We start from the raw sequence: 18,718 nt of genomic DNA, 5'->3' as shown, positions 1-18,718 counted from the left end.
TCTCCCGGTATAGCCTCCGGTATCTTCATAGTTAGCCTCCACCCAGTTGAACCTGCTGGCGTCTCCTTCTTCCATGCTGTAGCACTGGGCAATCGCAGCGCTCAGCTCATAGCCTGAGAGAAAAGCAAAACTAAGGCTATGAGCTGAGTGCTACGATTGGCCAGCACTACAGCCTGGGAGAATGAGACTCCGGCAGGTTCCACTGGGTGGAGCCTAACTATGAAGATACCGGAGCCTATACCGGGAGAACGGAGCAGCGCCCAGGGATAATAGTAAGTGCAGGGAGATCCCTGGGCGCCGCTCTCCATGTCTGTATAGTTAGTTTAGATGTTTTATTCTAGTGAAAGGTCCTCTTTAAGGGGTGGAGTGAGTATTTTGATACCCCAGGTGTTTTGCAAAAATAAATGAGCAAGGGACTGTGCGAAAATGAAAATTGCAATTTTTTTTTTATATATGGCATTTCAGTGCCCAGCTTTGCCATCTGAGACACATCAGACCTTTTAAATTGCTAGGTGGGTCCTACTGGGTACTGAAATGCTATAAATGTGGACGTAAACTGCTATTTGGGTACACTGCAGGATTTAGACGTGAAAAATCACATTTTGGAGATTTTGATGGACTGTTTTACGGCACCATGCTGCTTTCCAAGGCTACTTTCACACTTGCGTTCGGGGTTCCGCTTGTGAGTTACGTTTGAAGGCTCTCACAAGCGGTCCCGAACGCATCCGTACATCCCCAATGCATTCTGAGTGGATAAGGATCCGCTCAGAATGCATCAGTCTGGCTCCGTTCCACCTCCATTCCGCTCAGGAGGCGGACACCCAAACGCTGCTTGTAGCGTTTTCGTGTCCGCCTGGCCGTGCGGAGCCAAACGGATCCGTCCAGACTTACAATGTAAGTCAATGGGGACGGATCCGTTTGACGTTGACACAATATAGTGCAATTGCAAACGGATCCGTCCCCCATTGACTTTCAATGTAAAGTCTTGACGGATCCGTCTGACTACAAATTGGACTTAGACTTTTTTCTGAAATATAATGCAGACGGATCCGCACCGAACGCAAGTGTGAAAGTAGCCTAACAGCGGAGGTTCCAGTACAGGCATTTTCTGAATACTATGGGGGTCATTTACTAACCAGAAATATGCGTATTTCTGGTGCAGATTGCAGGGCAAAGGTCCTTTGCACTGCAATCTGTGACTTTTCCACGCTCAAGCTAGGTCTAAAAAAGTGGGCATGGCGTGGGCGGGGATGGACAGGTCAGCCCATCTCATGAAGGGTGGGTTTGCAAAGGCATTAGGGTATTTCGTTATAGGTTCTGTTATAACAGAGTTATAAGGAAATATAACGGGATTCGTAAGACGGAAAACATTTAAGAGGCATTCCGTTTTGATCCATCATAATAGAAGTTTATGGGCAAGAATAATGGATATGTCTGGTTTCCATTTTGCAAGTCCTGTCCTGTAATTTTTTCCAGGCTGAGGAGACGTTTTCATTGTACCATTTTGGGGTACAGCACATATGACTCACCGCTCCCTGGTCTTCTGCCAGTGCATAGTGCGAGGTCAGGTGCAGCGGTGCAGGACGAGCGTGCCCGATCTCCCGAGCGGAAGCGCTGCCCAAAGCAGGAGAGGTAAGTTTGTTTTATTTATTTTTTGTCTGATCTGAGGTCTTATGAAAAATATAGATTTTTTTTCCCCTCCTCTAAAAACCAGGTGCGTCTTATAGAACGAAAACTATGGTATATTTTTATAGCGTTCACCTGGGGTAGATCATGTGATATTTTATAGAGCAGGCTGTTATGGACAATGGGATATCAAATATGTCCATTTTTGCTCAGTTTTATCAAACACTTTATTAACTTTTTATTTTTGTCCCACGAGGGGATTTCAACTGTTGGGTGTCTGGTCCCTTTAACAATGCATTAAGCCTCATTCACACTTCGGTTCTTTGGTCAGTGATTTCCATCAGTGATTGTGAGCCAAAACCAGGGATGGAGCCTCCACAGACATCAGGTATAAGGCCGAATGTACACGGCCGTGAGCGGTCCGTGGAACCGCGGGCTGGATTCCTGCTGAGTGCAGGAGCGCACGGCGTCATTGGTTGCTATGACGCAGTGCGCTCCCTGCTGCCGCCGCAATACAGTAATACACTGGTATGATCTATAGCAGTGTATTACTGTACTGTGGCGGCAGCAGGGAGCGCACGGCGTCATAGCAACCAATGACGCCGTGCGCTCCTGCACTCAGCAGGAATCCAGGCCGCGGTTCCATGGACCGCTCACAGCCGTGAACAACGGCCGCGTGCATTCGGCCTTAGGGAAAGATATGCACCTGTTCTGTGTTTGCACTTGTTATGGGAGCAGAACAAGGAAAATAACGAATGTGCCGGCCTCGGCACATAACTGAACGGAGCCGAATTGACCCTATTGATTATAATGGACGCTGCTTTATTACCAGACAAAAAAAAAGTCCTGCAACTGGGACAGAGATGTGAACACAGACTTCTAAGGGCATCATTAGATGATTTCCAGTTAGGGGCACAGTGTGACCAGAGCCCGACACAGCAGTGCCCACAGGCCACGTCACACACTGCATCCTCTCTCCCACCCCTCCGCCAGCATCCATGGCGTGCTCCCAGTGGTGACAGGCGCTGATTGATTGCGCCGCTCTGGCCTGTACTGCGCATGCCGCAGGTGCTCACCGCTCCTCCATCTTCTGCCCCGCACTGCTGGGAGGAATACCTACAGAGGGCACAGCATCAGCCAGTCGTCACCGGCGAGCCCGCCTCCATCATGCACGTCTGAGGGGACCTTGACGTTCTGCACCGTAGAAAATGGATGTTGACTCGGCTGCTGCTCGCATCTGAAGAGATCCGGTGTGTGAGCCTCGGGGTAAGTGCATTGCTCGGCACTGACGCTGCGGTGACGCCTCTGATTTGGAGTGCGGTATCTGGTCCTGGCTAATTAGTCTGGCCGGGCAAATAGCTGCAAGACGCAGCGGAGAGGGAGGTAGCCCGGGGGCTGTTGTCATGGGCAGAGGACGCCATAAAGTTTTCCGGATTTGAAAATGTGCCGCAAGGAGTGCTGGGAATTGTAGTCCGTTTTTTATATTGCTTGGGTTGCTTGTCTTGTAGGCTGTTATTATTATGTATGCTCAGGGTCAAACACTCTCGGCCAAAAGCTTGGATATGAAATGTGTGCAGTGTATGAGCTGCAGATATCAGCCTTACCAGTGAGGATGTGAACAGCCATTACAGCATGCCATCATGTCTGCATAAGGACTGTGTACTGTACCATCATGTGAGCATAAGGACTGTGTACTGTACCATTATGTGGGCATAAGGACTGTGTACTGTCCCGTCATGTGGGCATAAGGACTGTGTACTGTACCGTCATGTGGGCATAAGGACTGTGTACTGTACCATCATGTGAGCATAAGGACTGTGTACTGTACCATTATGTGGGCATAAGGACTGTGTACTGTCCCGTCATGTGGGCATAAGGACTGTGTACTGTACCGTCATGTGGGCATAAGGACTGTGTACTGTACCGTCATGTCTGCATAAGGACTGTGTACTGTACCATCATGTGGGCATAATGACTGTGTACTGTACCGTCATGTGGGCATAAGGACTGTGTACTGTACCATCATGTGGGCATAATGACTGTGTACTGTACCGTCATGTGGGGATAAGGACTGTGTACTGTACCGTCATGTCTGCATAAGGACTGTGTACTGTACCATCATGTGGGCATAATGACTGTGTACTGTACCGTCATGTGGGCATAAGGACTGTGTACTGTACCGTCATGTGGGCATAAGGACTCTGTACTGTACCGTCATGTCTGTGGATGGGCCCGATGTTGTATTATCATGTCCACACGGGGCCCTGTAATTGTACTGTATTTTCATGTCCAGAGATGGGCTCTATATACTGTACCATTATGTCTCCAGATGGGCACTAAATACCTCACCGTTATGTCTCCAGATGGGCCCTATACCTCACCATTATGTCTCCAGATGGGCCCTATACCTGGACACCCTGTCTGCGGATGGGCCCTATTCCTCAGCACCCTGTCTGCGGATGGGCCCTATTCCTCGGCACCCTGTCGGCGGATGGGCCCTATACCTCTGCACCCTGTCGGCGGATGGGCCCTATACCTCGGCACCCTGTCGGCGGATGGGCCCTATACCTCGGCACCCTGTCTGCGGATGGGCCTGTATATTTCAGCACCCTGTCTGCGGATGGGCCTGTATATTTCAGCACCCTGTCTGCGGATGGGCCTGTATATTTCAGCACCCTGTCTGCGGATGGGCCTGTATATTTCAGCACCCTGTCTGCGGATGGGCCCTATATACTGTACCACCATGTCTGCAGGTGGGTCCTATGCCTCAGCACCATGTCTGCGGATGGGCCCTATATACTGTACCACCATGTCTGCAGGTGGGCCCTATACCTCAGCACCATGTCTACCGATGGGCCCTATATACTGTAGCACCATGTCTGCCGGTGGGCCCTATATACTGTACCACCATGTCTGCAGGTGGGTCCTATGCCTCAGCACCATGTCTGCGGATGGGCCCTATATACTGTACCACCATGTCTGCAGGTGGGCCCTATACCTCAGCACCATGTCTGCCGATAGGCCCTATATACTGTAGCACCATGTCTGCCGGTGGGCCCTATATACTGTAGCACCATATCTGCCGGTGGGCCCTATATACTGTAGCACCATGTCTGCCGGTGGGCCCTATATACTGTAGCACCATGTCTGCTGGTGGGCCCTATATACTGTAGCACCATGTCTGCCGGTGGGCCCTATATACAGGTCCTTCTCAAAAAATTAGCATATTGTGATAAAGTTTATTATTTTCTGTAATGTACTGATAAACATTAGACTTTCATATATTTTAGATTCATTACACACCAACTGAAGTAGTTCAAGCCTTTTATTGTTTTAATATTGATGATTTTGGCATACAGCTCATGAAAACCCAAATTTCCTATCTCAAAAAATTAGCATATTTCATCCGACCAATAAAAGAAAAGTGTTTTTAATACAAAAAAAGTCAACCTTCAAATAATTATGTTCAGTTATGCACTCAATACTTGGTCGGGAATCCTTTTGCAGAAATGACTGCTTCAATGCGGCGTGGCATGGAGGCAATCAGCCTGTGGCACTGCTGAGGTGTTATGGAGGCCCAGGATGCTTCGATAGCGGCCTTAAGCTCATCCAGAGTGTTGGGTCTTGCGTCTCTCAACTTTCTCTTCCCAATATCCCACAGATTCTCTATGGGGTTCAGGTCAGGAGAGTTGGCAGGCCAATTGAGCACAGTAATACCATGGTCAGTAAACCATTTACCAGTGGTTTTGGCACTGTGAGCAGGTGCCAGGTCGTGCTGAAAAATGAAATCTTCATCTCCATAAAGCTTTTCAGCAGATGGAAGCATGAAGTGCTCCAAAATCTCCTGATAGCTAGCTGCATTGATCCTGCCCTTGATAAAAACACAGTGGACCAACACCATCAGCTGACATGGCACCCCAGACCATCACTGACTGTGGGTACTTGACACTGGACTTCAGGCATTTTGGCATTTCCCTCTCCCCAGTCTTCCTCCAGACTCTGGCACCTTGATTTCCGAATGACATGCAACAGTCCAGTGCTGCTTCTCTGTAGCCCAGGTCAAACGCTTCTGCCGCTGTTTCTGGTTCAAAAGTGGCTTGACCTAGGGAATGCGGCACTGGTAGCCCATTTCCTGCACACGCCTGTACACGGTGGCTCTGGATGTTTCTACTCCAGACTCAGTCCACTCCTTCCGCAGGTCCCCTAAGGTCTGGAATCGGTCCTTCTCCACAATCTTCCTCAGGGTCCGGTCACCTTTTTCTCGTTGTGCAGCGTTTTCTGCCACACTTTTTCCTTCCCACAGACTTCGCACTGAGGTGCCTTGATACAGCACTCTGGGAACAGCCTATTCGTTCAGAAATTTCTTTCTGTGTCTTACCCTCTTGCTTGAGGGTGTCAATGATGGCCTTCTGAACAGCAGTCAGGTCGGCAGTCTTACCCATGATTGCGGTTTTGAGTAATGAACCAGGCTGGGAGTTTTTAAAAGCCTCAGGAATCTTTTGCAGGTGTTTAGAGTTAATTAGTTGATTCAGATGATTAGGTTAATAGCTCGTTTAGAGAACCTTTTCATGATATGCTAATTTTTTGAGATAGGAATTTTGGGTTTTCATGAGCTGTATGCCAAAATCATCAATATTAAAACAATAAAAGGCTTGAACTACTTCAGTTGGTGTGTAATGAATCTAAAATATATGAAAGTCTAATGTTTATCAGTACATTACAGAAAATAATGAACTTTATCACAATATGCTAATTTTTTGAGAAGGACCTGTACTGTAGCACCATGTCTGCCGGTGGGCCCTATATACTGTAGCACCATGTCTGCCGGTGGGCCCTATAGTTGGACTGTATATTAAGAGCGCTGTTTTTTTATTACACGTGACCTTAAGTGAGGTTTCTCTAGAATTTATTGCTGCAGAAATGCTGTAAATAATTCAGAATGACTGGAAATCAATGCGATTTACGGACATTTCCGTGGAGAATGAAATAGTTATTTTAATGGCTGAGATAAACCCACATAGTTTTTCCGGAGCCTATATATTAGGGAATTGCTTAAGCAGCAATTCCTAGATTTACCTCTGTCGCTGGAATTGGAGTAATTTAAAAAATAAAGCAGTTTTACCGCAGTCTGTATCTGCTGTGATATATGGCTCATGCACATGAACGTTGGATGTTTTGCGGTCCACAAGACATGGATACCGGCTGTGTTCATTCTGTATTTAGCAGAACGGAACAGCTGGCCCCTAATAGAACCGTCCTATCCTTGTCCGTAATGCGGACAAGAATAGGACATGTTCTGTTTCTTTGCGGAACGGCCATGTGGACACGAAATGCACATGGAGTCAATTCAGTTTTATTTTTGTTTTTTTTTGCGGCCCCATTGAAGTGAACGGCAAAAAAAAAACGGAACGGACACAGAAAAATATAAGTTTGTGTGCATGAGCCTCTAGGCGGAATGCAGGCTGCATTAGACAGCGGCCTGTATTCTGCTGAGTACTGCACAGCCTTTGTATCACTGAATCACTATTGATTGGGAATGGAGCAATCCCATAATAATAGTAATAATAGACATACAGGGAAATATGGACAACATAGTTGTCTTGTGTGTATACAGTAGTCAGCTGGATGTGTCTTAGGGAATTGCCATATATGCAGCTCTCTCCAGACATCCTGTCAAAGCGATTGTCCGATATGTCACAGATACGTGTGGTCTGATGAAATGAGCGGTCCGTAGAGCGCAGACCCATTGGCACTGCCCAGAGATTCATCTTGTGTGTCCATGTGTGGTACTCGCTCGTTTTTAGGCCTCGTTCACAGAAGTGGATTTTGTGTCTGTTTGGAAGGTCCTAAATACTCAGCTATTGGTCAACGTAGTTAAGTTCTTATCCCATTATACTTCCAATATACAGCTTGAAATGTCACTTTTTATTCATTTTTTTTTTACTCAGAAGTCATTGGGGTCTGAAGAAGTGCAATGTGTATTTACTGTACCTCTCCATATTCACGTCTGTGCAGGGGACGCAATAGAAAACACAACCGTGTATAATATGGATAGAGTAATCCTAAGGGTACTTTCACACTGGCGGCAGAGGATTCCGCCAGGCAGTTCCGGCTATCCGGACGCAAACGGATGCATTTGTCAACCAGATCCGGATGCGGATCCGTCTGACAAATGCATTGCAATACCGGATCCGTCTTTCCAATTGTCATCCGGAAAAACGGATCCGATATTTATCTTTTTTACATTTTTAAAGGTCTGCGTTCCAGAACACTTGGCGCCGGGTTGGGCGTTAATGCATTTCAATGGAAAATAATGCCGGATCCGGCAAGTGTTCAGGATTTTTGGCCGGAAAGAAAACTGCAGCATGCTGTGTTTTTTTTTCTCCGGCCAAAAAACGTAAGAGGGACTGAACTGATACATCCTGAACGGATTGCTCTCCATTCAGAATGCATTGCATGTGACGGAACTCAATACCGGAATCAATAAAGGCCTCTTTCAAACGAACAATACGGATTCTCTCAGAGTCTGTTTAGGAAAAAAATGGTGTTTTTTCATGCAATTTAAGTCAGTTTTGTCTGCGATTGCTTTCAGTGTTGTTTTTTTCACGCGGGGGTAGCTTTTGATGCATTTTTCACGCGCGTGAAAAAAATATCTGAAGAATTACGACCTACCCCTCCTAGCAACCATCAGTGAAAAAGGCATTTCATCCGGATGCCTTCCGTTTTTCACACAGGCCCCATTCACTCCTATGGAGCCAGAGCTGAGTGAAAAATGCAGAATATGGAATGTTTTCCTGAACGCAGCGATGATGCGTGAAAAATGTGTGTGTCTGCTTCACACATCATGTCCGGATGACAATCTCGCTTGTGTGAAAGAGGCCATGTTCTCAGGCCAGGTTTACAGGTGTCTGCATTGCTGTAAGTTGCAACAAAATGTTGCATGGCGTTTCAGAAATTTGGTGCATCTTTCAGCCTAAGCACACAGTCTTTTGATGCAGAAATTTAGGTGAAGAATCAGCACTAAAACCCTAGCGGTGGCCGTGCAGATTCCACTTATTGCTGTTTTCCATGAAAAGCTGCACTCGTCCCCTCAGCGCTGAATCGTCCCCTGGCCTCCCTCTGGTCCTGACACTACTTGAATTGCTCTGCCGACGCACATTGCAGATCTTCTCGCTTCACTGCAGGGTTGAAAGTTGGACGTTCAAGGGGTTGTCTGGCCTTGGAGCCGACAAACCCTACGGTCTTAACGTTGGTCCACTCGTCAGTCCGTGGTTCTGCTAGTGGATGAATTCTGGCACAAGCAGCTCCGTCAGCTGCAGAGCACTTTTGGCCACAACAAGCTGCAGTGTGAAGATGTGACAACTTGCGAGTTGCGTTGCGACCTCTTTCACTTCCATTATGCTGTGGGGTTGCACTGCTACACATTGATCTTTGGTCACATGACATTTGTTGTGGCCAAACGTGCTGTGTAGCCCCAGCCTGAATCAGCTGGACAGGCTTTCCAGGCCCACTTCCCACCCACTTTTCAAAACTGTGCTGAGTGGTGTAAAAATGTAAAATGTATGTGCAATTTAAGCCCAAAAAGTTGCGCAGTCCAATTTTGTGACTTTTTTTCAGACAGAATTCTGAAGTGTAGTTCTTGACATATTCTCCCCATGTGCATGTCGGCATACACATATGCGTTTGGGGGCTGTATAGGGTTGCCACCAAAATACTGATCAAATTTACATGGGTACAGAAGGGTGTGCGTTTGGGGATGTGGTTTAAAGGGGTTTTCCAAGTGTTTTATACTGATGATGAGATATATACAGTGGGATGCGAAAGTTTGGGCAACCTTGTTAATCGTCATGATTTTCCTGTATATAAATCGTTGGTTGTTACGATAAAAAATGTCAGGTAAATATATCATATAGGAGACACACACAGTGATATTTGAGAAGTGAAATGAAGTTTATTGGATTTAGAGAAACTGTGCTATAATTGTTTAAACTCCCTCTGGTCCTGACACTACTTGAATTCCTCTGCCGACTCACAGCGCAGATCTTCTCGCTTCACTGCAGGGTTAAAAGTTGGACATTCAAGAGGTTGTCTTGCCTTGGAGCCGACAAACCCTACGGTCTTAACGTTGGTCCACTCGTCAGTCCGTGGTCCTGCCAGTGGATGAAATCTGGCACAAGCAGCTCCGTCAGCTGCAGAGCACTTTTGGCCACAACAAGCTGCAGTGTGAAGATGTGACAACTTGCGAGTTGTGTTGTGACCTTATTCACTTCCATTATGTGCAAATAAGCCCAAAAAGTCACACATTCCAATTTTGCTACTTTTTCTAGCCAGAACTCTGAAGTGCAGGTCTTCATATATTCTCCCCATGTGCATATCCGTTCTGGTTTGTTGCGTTCCCATTCCAGACACAAAACAGAAAAAAAGTGTTTTTGTGTGCGGCATGGGAAACTGAACATGCTGGGTCTGGCACCAAAACACATGTAAGTCAATGTTGCCGGATCAGTTTTTTTTTTTCGTGTCTGAAAATGGTTTTAGTTGTATTATTCAAACAGATACGTTTTGCTGTGGTTTTAAGATCTCCTGCCGGATCTCAAAATCGGACAGCAAAAACGCATATGTGAAAATAGCCTAAATCATTTTAATTTTTCTGTTCTTCTGATGGGTCAGAAGAACGGAAAGCTAAATGGTGATGTGAACCCAGCCTAAGATGTGTCTTGCTACCATCTGGGAATCTTCCAGGTGCCATGTCGGGCACTGGTCGATGGGGAGCTTGCTCATTTGTTCATGACTTCGTTGACTGTTACCAACTTTAGGCCTTGCCCAAACTTCCATTTTTCACGGACACATGCTGTCTGCTTTCTTTTACGGACCGCATACTGATCCATTTATTTTTAATGTTTGTCCACATTTTTGTGATTTTCTGTGGTCCGTGTGTCTGCAAAAAAATCCACAGATGCATGCACTACTTTCATCCATGCCCCGGACTGCACACGTCCTCTGAAGTCTATGGGTTCATTAAAATCACGGAGACAATACGGAAAGCATCCATGGTGCGTCTGTTTTTCACGGAAGCCAGATAGAAAATTCTCATGAAATTAATTTTTATCTGTGCAATGTCCGTGGTTTATGAATGACACACGGAGAGTAAAAGCTGACAGATGGACCGACCACGGATCCTTCACGGACATCTTCACGGATTATGTAAGGACGTTTTAATTCACGTATGTCATACTGACACGGAAGTGTGGACGAGGCCTTACTCTATACGTTATCTTTTGTGTGTGTGTGTGTGTAATATATATTTAGCAAAAAATAAAAAGATTGGGGCAGCACCGCTGTATATCAAGTGTAGACGGAGTGCCAGTGGCTGAGAAGGCGATCCCCCTTCAGATAATAAGCAGGAAAAAATTCCACGGCACCTCCAAGGCGTAAAATAAATTCAGGCTTTATTTACCAGACACGAGACGTTTCGATCCGCTCCCTGGGATCTTTCTCAAGAGCGGATCAAAACGTTGCGTGTCTGGTGAATAAAGCCTGAATTTATTTTACGCCTTGGAGGTGCAGTGGAATTTTTTCCTGCTATATATATATATATATATATATATATATATTTCCCCAGTCGTCTTCATGACAGCACATCCTGTCTAAGACTGACTTATTATAATTTTTAGCATCTGAGAATATAGCTTTAGTGGCTGTTACTGAGAAAATGGTTCAATGAGAGACGAGTAATGACTGGGATATAACAATACCAGGGTTCTCTCTATATAGGAAAGACAGACAAGGCAAGAAAGGGGGAGAGGTGGCCGTATGTGAAAGATAGCATAAAATCTAATTTAATACAAGTTAGCGATACCAATTTAGAGTCAGTTTGGGTTATGTTGCAGCTTGATAATCATAAGGTAACTCGTGTAGGTGTGATATATAGACCACCTGGCCAAGTTAAAGAATTAGATAATCTACTAGTTGAGAAAATAGCTAAAATTACATTGAAAGTGGAAGATGTCATTATGGGAGACTTTAATCTTCCTTATGTAAACTGGAAAACCAAAATAGCTAGTTCTGCCAGGAGTACAGATATTCTAAATTCCCTACTGGGATTATCTCTACAGCATATAGTTGAGGAGCCAACCCGGAAGGAGGCCATTTTAGATTTAGTATTCACAAATGGGAATTTGGTATCTGATATTACTGTAGGGGAAAGCTTGGGATCTAGTGATTACCAGTCAGTGTGGTTTACTAGAAGTACAGTGACTGAGTCACACCACACAAAAACAAAAGTTTTAGATTTTAGAAAAACTGACTTTTTGAAAATTAGATTAGTGGTATACGAGTCCCTATCAGATTGGAACAGTTTCAATGGAGTCCATTAGAAATGGGACTACCTAAAAGAGGCACTATTGAAGGCAACAGAAAATTGCATTAGGCTTGTCAGTAAAAGCAAAAAAAGGAAGAGACCACTGTGGCAGAAGTGGCCAAAATCATTAAAAACAAAAATATAGCATTTAGTAATTATAAAGAAAAAAACAAAAAAAAACGAGGATGACAGGGGAATTTATAAGATTAGGCAGAGAGAGGCCAAGCAAGTTATAAGAGCTTCTAAAGCACAGGCAGAAGTGAAATCAATAAGTTTGTGGTGGAACAGGCACTCTATCACCCAGAACTGTTAGTGGAAAGTTATTGTTTATTAATTGTCAATTGATAAACAATAACTTTCTACTAACAGTTCTGTGTAATAGAGTGCCTGTTCCACCACAAACCTATTCATTTCCATACTCCTGTAAGGACTGTGGGGTATTTCTGGTACATGAGCACCTAGATCCATAAGTCAAGTGGGGTGAGCCGCTATCTATCAATTACAGAAGAGAAATTAGCTCAGTCAGTGAATAAAAGGTGATAAGACCTAAATGAAAAAAGGAAATTAAAGCAAGGAATTACCAAATTAAAAACAAAAGAAAGAAGGGATATGGAAGAAGATAAAGAACTAGCTGACTGCCTCAATGAATACTTCTGTTCAGTTTTTACAAAGGAAAAGGACCTCAGTTAGGTAGAAAGACTAATGAATCTTTTGATGCATATGTCTTTACAGAGGAAGAGGTTCTAAGTCAGCTGTCTAAAATTATTACAAATAAGTCACAGGGGCATGAGCCTGCTTAGCGGTGTACTAGCAAAACTATTAACAGATTTATTTAACCAATCACTGGTAACAGGAGTCATCCCAAAAGATTGGAAATGAGCAAATGTTGTGCCCATTCACAATAAAGGTAGTAGGGAGGAATCGGGCAACTATAGGCCAGTAAGCCTCACATCAATAGTGGGGACATTTAGGGAAACCATACTTAGGCCCCTTTCACATGGGCGTTGCGGGAAAAGGTGCAGATGCATTGCGGGAACATGCGCAATTTTTCCCGCGCGAGTGCAAAACATTGTAATGCGTTTTGCACGTGTGTGAGAAAAATCTGCATGTTTGGTACCCAAACCCGAACTTCTTCACAGAAGTTCGGGCTTAGAATTGGTGTTCTGTACATTGTATTATTTTCCCTTATAACATGGTTATAAGGGAAAATAATAGCATTCTGTATACAGAATGCATAGTACAATAGCGCTGGAGGGGTTAAAAAAAATAAAAAAAAATTTAACTCACCTTAATCCACTTGATCGCGCAGCCCGTCTTCTCTTCTGTGCTGTGTACAGGAAAAGGACCTATGGTGATGTCACTCCGGTCATCACATGGTCCATCACATGATCCATCACCATGGTAAAAGATCATGTGATGACCGGAGTGACATCACCACAGGTCCTTTTCCTGTACACAGCACAGAAGAGAAGCTGGGCTGCGCAAGCAAGTGGATTAAGGGGAGTTAAATTTATTTTTATTTATTTTTTAACCCCTCCAGCGCTATTGTACTATGCATTCTGTATTCAGAATGCTATTATTTTCCCTTGTTATAAGGGAAAATAATAAAGATCGGGATCCCATCCCGATCGTCTCTTAGCAACCGTGGGTGAAAATCGCACCGCATCTGCACTTGCTTGTGGATGCTTGCGATTTTCACGCAGCCCCATTCACTTCTATGGGGCCTCGTGAAAAACGCACAAAAAAGAGCTTGTTGCGATTTTCACGCAACGCACAAGTGTGAACAGCCCCATAGAAATGATTGGGTCCTGATTCAGTGCGGGTGCAATGCGTTCAACTCACACATTTCATCCGCGCGGAAATCTTGCCCGTGTGAAAGGGGCCTTAAGGAGAGGATTGTGGAACATCTAAAATCCCATGGATTGAAAGATGAAAAACAGCATGGGTTTACTTCAGGGAGATCATGTCAAACTAATCTTATAGATTTTTTTTATTGGGTGACTAAAATAATAGATGGAGGAGGTGCAGTAGACATCGCTTATCTAGACTTTAGTAAGGCTTTTGATACTGTCCCACATAGAAGGCTTATCAATAAATTACAGTCTTTGTGCTTGGACTCCCATATTGTTGAATGGATTAGGCAGTGGCTGAGAGACAGGCAACAGAGGGTTGTAGTCAATGGAGTATATTCAGACCAAGGTCTTGTTACCAGTGGGGTACCTCAGGGATCTGTTCTGGGACCCATATTGTTTAATATCTTTATCAGCGAAATTGCAGAAGGCCTCGATGGTAAGGTGAGTCTTTTTTCTGATGGCACAAAGATTTGTAACAGGGTTGATGTTCCTGGAGGGATACACCAAATGGAAAAGGACTTAGGAAAACTAGCGGAATGCTAAAAAATCTGGCAACTAAAATGTAATGTTGATAAGTGCAAGATAATGCACCTGGGACGTAAAAACCCAAGAGCAGAATATACAATCGGTGATACAGTCCTAACCTCAGTATCTGAGGAAAGGGATTTAGGGATCATTATTTCAGAAGACTTAAAGGTAGGCAGACAATGTCATAGAGCAGCAGGAAATGCTAGCAGAATGCTTGGGTGTATATGGAGAGGAATTACCAGTAGAAAGAGGGAGGTGCTCATGCCGCTCTACAGAGCACTAGTGAGACCTCATTTGGAGTATTGTGCGCAGTACTGGAGACCATATCTCCAGAAGGATAGTGATACTTTGGAGAGAGTTCAGAGAAGAGCTACTAAACTGGTACATGGATTGCAGGATAAAACTTACCAGGAAAGGTTAAAGGACCTTAACATGTATAGCTTGGAAGAAAGACGAGACAGAGGGAATATGATAGAAACTTTCAAATACATAAAGGGAATCAACAAGGTAAAAGAGGAGAGGATATTTAAAAGAAGAAAAACTGCTACAAGAGGACATAGTTTTAAATTAGAGGGGCAAAGGTTTAAAAGTAATATCAGGAAGTATTACTTTACTGAGAGAGTAGTGGATGCATGGAATAGCCTTCCTGCAGAAGTGGTAGCTGCAAATACAGTGGAGGAGTTTAAATTATAACTGTCATTATAGTATTGGATTGTGGTGATTAATATCTCCTTGGTGACCCTATGTCAACTTTTCACTGTGTATTCAATTACCCCTTAATTCCACAGTTTTGTTCCCTGTACTGCCTACTTTTACCTGTGCTTAAAATCAGGTTGCTAGGCATGGTCCGTCTATGTGTTGAAGGACGGAGGACGCAGAAGCAGGCTGCGTCCAAGGTCACATTACTGACAGCCAGGGACTGTAAGTAAATGATTAAAGCCAGGTCCTCCCCAGCAGCTGATAGCAGTGCCTGGGCTGTGTGCACTTCTCCCTGTCCCTGCGCTTGGCAGACGCTCCCTCACTCAGCAGAGCAGGAGAACGCAGAGTGGAAGCAGCGCAGACCAGGGAAGGGAGATGTGACATCTGCTCAGTGTATAAATGAAAGCAACATGTGGTAAGAGGACCCCTTTGTGCTGCAGGAGATTAACCCTTTACGGGGAGGGCTTTGGTTGCTGACACTTTTGGGGGGCTATTGTTACTGGCTAGTGAGGGCAGGCAGGATTAGCCTCAGGGTGAGGGCAGTGGCGGCCATCTTAACTGAATAGTGAAATTGCAGTTTTATGCAGACTGGTTGCTAAGGGCTGAATCTTATTAAATATGGGGTAAGTCAGTCTAATAGTAACTGATTCTGGATTATCATGTTATTAGTAGCTACATATATGAAAATTGAAATTGGGGTCTAAGTGTGACAGTTATCCTTTAAGCATGCATGGGATAGGCATAAGGCCATCCTTCATATAAGATAGGGACAAGGGGCTATTCATAGTAATGGTTCTTATCTGCCGACACATTCTATGTTTCCTCTGATAAGACAGGAAAAACACAGAGAGGTTTAATTTCCCCTTCCCTCCACCACCAGTATTTTTCCTGTCCTGCCAGGGAAGAAGAGTTTCAAGTTCCAGAGAGGTACTGGGAGACTCTCTGGGTTTTCTGGCAGAACATATTTACTTCTATCAGGCCGAGGCTCGGATCCAGGGTCTGGCTCTCCCTCCATCAAGGCCTATGCCCGGGATCGAACTGTGGGATCCCCGGTAAAGTTCCCGATTGCGGCGGCCCAGGCGGCTTATGTGCACCAAGGCATGGGCGGCCGGAGCGACGCTATGACGTAATTCCCTCTGGCTGCTGGGTGGTGACGTCAGACGCGGGGTGTGGCCGAGCGTACTGTTGTCACATCCGGCGTCCCAGGTCCTGGCACAGGGCCTGGGGAAACATGGTGTCCGGCACCATAGAGCCTCTACTGAGAGTGAAACAGCGGCAGCAGAAACAGCGTGGACGGGACTACCGCAATGAGCACCCCTACCACTCTGTCTGGGCTCAGGACAGGACAGTGAGTAGCTGTCACGAGGGTATCGAGAACCACGCCTGACTCCGTTATACCCGGGGTCAGGAAGTCACAGCGGTTGGCTGCACGCTCTATTTAAGATAGGGCTGTTTTCCTTATGGTAGCTTTCTGGGTTTGCTTTGCAAACCCTTTTGGCTCACTCAGGGATCCGTAGTTCCTTCTCCTCAGCTGTTCCTTGTCCAGCACTCCCAAACCTCCTTATATTCCTCTCTCACACTTCTCTGGTTGCCAGAGATAGAGCTTCCTGCCTGGACATCTATCCTGACCCACTGGAGCTGTGTTGCTGCGTTCTCTGACTGTTGATTCAGAACGCTACCCTCCGGATCCCTGTTGGACCTTTGTGGACAGTTGTTGTCGTCCACCTGGGTGTTTGTGTTTGTCTGTGTTTGTCTGTCCTCTCCCTGGTGTTTCCCTCTTAGTGCAGTGGTGAGGACTAGCGATCCCACCGGCCCGTTCACTATCTAGGGCTCATTTCAGGGAAAGCCAGGGTTTAGGCACGTGATCGCCGCACGGGTGAGGAACCCGTCTAGGGACGTCAGGGCAGTCAGGTGCCAGCCGCAAGGTGAGTTAGGGGTCACCACCTTTCCCTCTCCCTTAGGCAGAGCTTTCCCTGTTTTCCTCCCTGTGCGTGACACCGGTCATTACAGTAGCCTGACTCTTTCCCTTGCATTTTTCAGGGAGAAAAGGAGTCATCCTCCTCTGCTAAATTAAAATCCAGAAAATTTGCGTTATGCTCCAAACGTTTACCTTCATCTGGGTTTAAGCCCCTTTGTAAAGAATGTACAGCTAAAGTAATTAAAGGGGAATCTTCTTCTAGTTTCTTGGAGGATATTAGAGCAGACTGCACGCCTTCTTTTACCGGAAGTCTATCTTCAGCCTCCCACAGGCCCCCTCCTGATTCTGTGTACCTGGATCTGTCCGATCCTGAGATTAGTTCAAAACTGTTTGATTCGGATGAAGATAATGAGTATTAAAAGGTTCTTATTTAATCCGGATGATATTGAGGAATGTATTAAAGCAATCGGAGCAATTAGGCAAATGGAAATTCCTAGGAAACCTAAATCCGTACAGGAAGACATTTTTGGGGGGCTGGGGGAGAGACCCAGATCAGTATTTCCAGTGCCTGATAATGTGCAAAAATTAATAAAAGCAGAATGGCAGAAACCAGAAAAGGGTTCCTTTATCCCCCGGGGGATTAATAGATGCTACCCATTTGAGGAGGAGGATTGCACTGATTGGGAAACTATCCCTAGGGTGGACTCTCCTGTGGCGAAAGTTGCTAAGTGCACAGTGCTTCCCTTTGAAGATGCAGCCCAGCTAAAAGACTCCATGGATAGAAAAGCGGAGAGCCGTCTAAAAAGAACCTGGGAGCCCCAGCAGCTTTACTGAAACTGGGGGTAGCTGCAACTTCTGTAGCCCGCACTCTAAATGTCTGGCTAGAACAGTTGGAGATTCATTTAGTGAATAAGACCCAGAGGGACCAAATATTAGGTAGCCTGCCACTAATAAAGATGGCGACCAGTTTTTTAGCAGATGCCTCAGCTGAGTCTGTTCTGCCCGAACTGCAACACCATACGCAGAGTACTTTGGTTAAAAGCCTGGTTGGGGGACATGGCGGCTAAAAATACGCTAATTTTCCTACCCTTCCACGGTCAATATGTGTTCGGTCCGGACCTTGACAAGATCTTGCAGAATGCCACTGATAGAAAAAAGAGGTTTCCGGAGGACATGTCGCGCTCCAAGACCCAATTTTTTTCGTGGCAAACAATACCATCGTGATGAAAAACAAGGGAAAGGAAAGGCAGGGAGGTGGAGCTATGCAAAGGGAGGGGGGGGGGGGGTGAAGTTTCCTCTTTAAAGGGAGTCTGTCATCAAACTTTCACCTTTTTAACCCTTCCCATAGCTTTCTAGCAGCCTTACAGTTAATAAAAACGTTACTTTTATGAGCAATCCTGGACTTATAAAACCGGCAAAAAACAACTTAGTAGCATATGCAAATGAGGGCTCGCAAGTGCCCAGGGGCGGCGTTACCCTTGTAGGTGCCCAGCTAGCTCAGCCTTACTGTTGCTTCCCCCCGCCCATTCTTTCCCTATGACCGCCCATCTACTTACTTCTTGTTTCGCCGAGATCCCGCGCCTGTACACTCAGTCCGTCGGCCGGCGCATGCGCACTGCGATGCCCCTTCCTTGTACGGCATCACAGTAATTAATGCGCATGCGCCGGCTTCGTGCCGTTAGCCGGTGCATTAATTACTGGGGGGAGTTTAAGGGTGCACTGCGCCACCAATGTTTT

At 45.6% G+C, this 18,718-nt stretch overlaps 1 protein-coding gene across 3 annotated transcripts in view; it reads left to right on the top strand.

Moving 5' to 3' along the window:
* The first annotated feature begins 2,447 nt into the window (after nucleotides 1–2,447).
* Nucleotides 2,448–18,718, top strand: part of GLRB (glycine receptor beta) — a 93,427-nt gene continuing 77,156 nt past the window's right edge. For all 3 annotated transcript variants that reach the window (XR_006390442.1, XM_044298644.1, XM_044298513.1), the window contains exon 1: nucleotides 2,448–2,892. The gene's annotated coding sequence lies outside the window, so the exon portion shown is untranslated. The remainder of the gene's footprint in view (nucleotides 2,893–18,718) is intronic.

The sequence above is a fragment of the Bufo gargarizans genome, chromosome 1, assembly GCF_014858855.1.
Source record: "Bufo gargarizans isolate SCDJY-AF-19 chromosome 1, ASM1485885v1, whole genome shotgun sequence".
Taxonomy (NCBI): Eukaryota; Metazoa; Chordata; class Amphibia; order Anura; family Bufonidae; genus Bufo; species Bufo gargarizans.
This window is presented reverse-complemented; position numbering and strand designations above follow the sequence as displayed.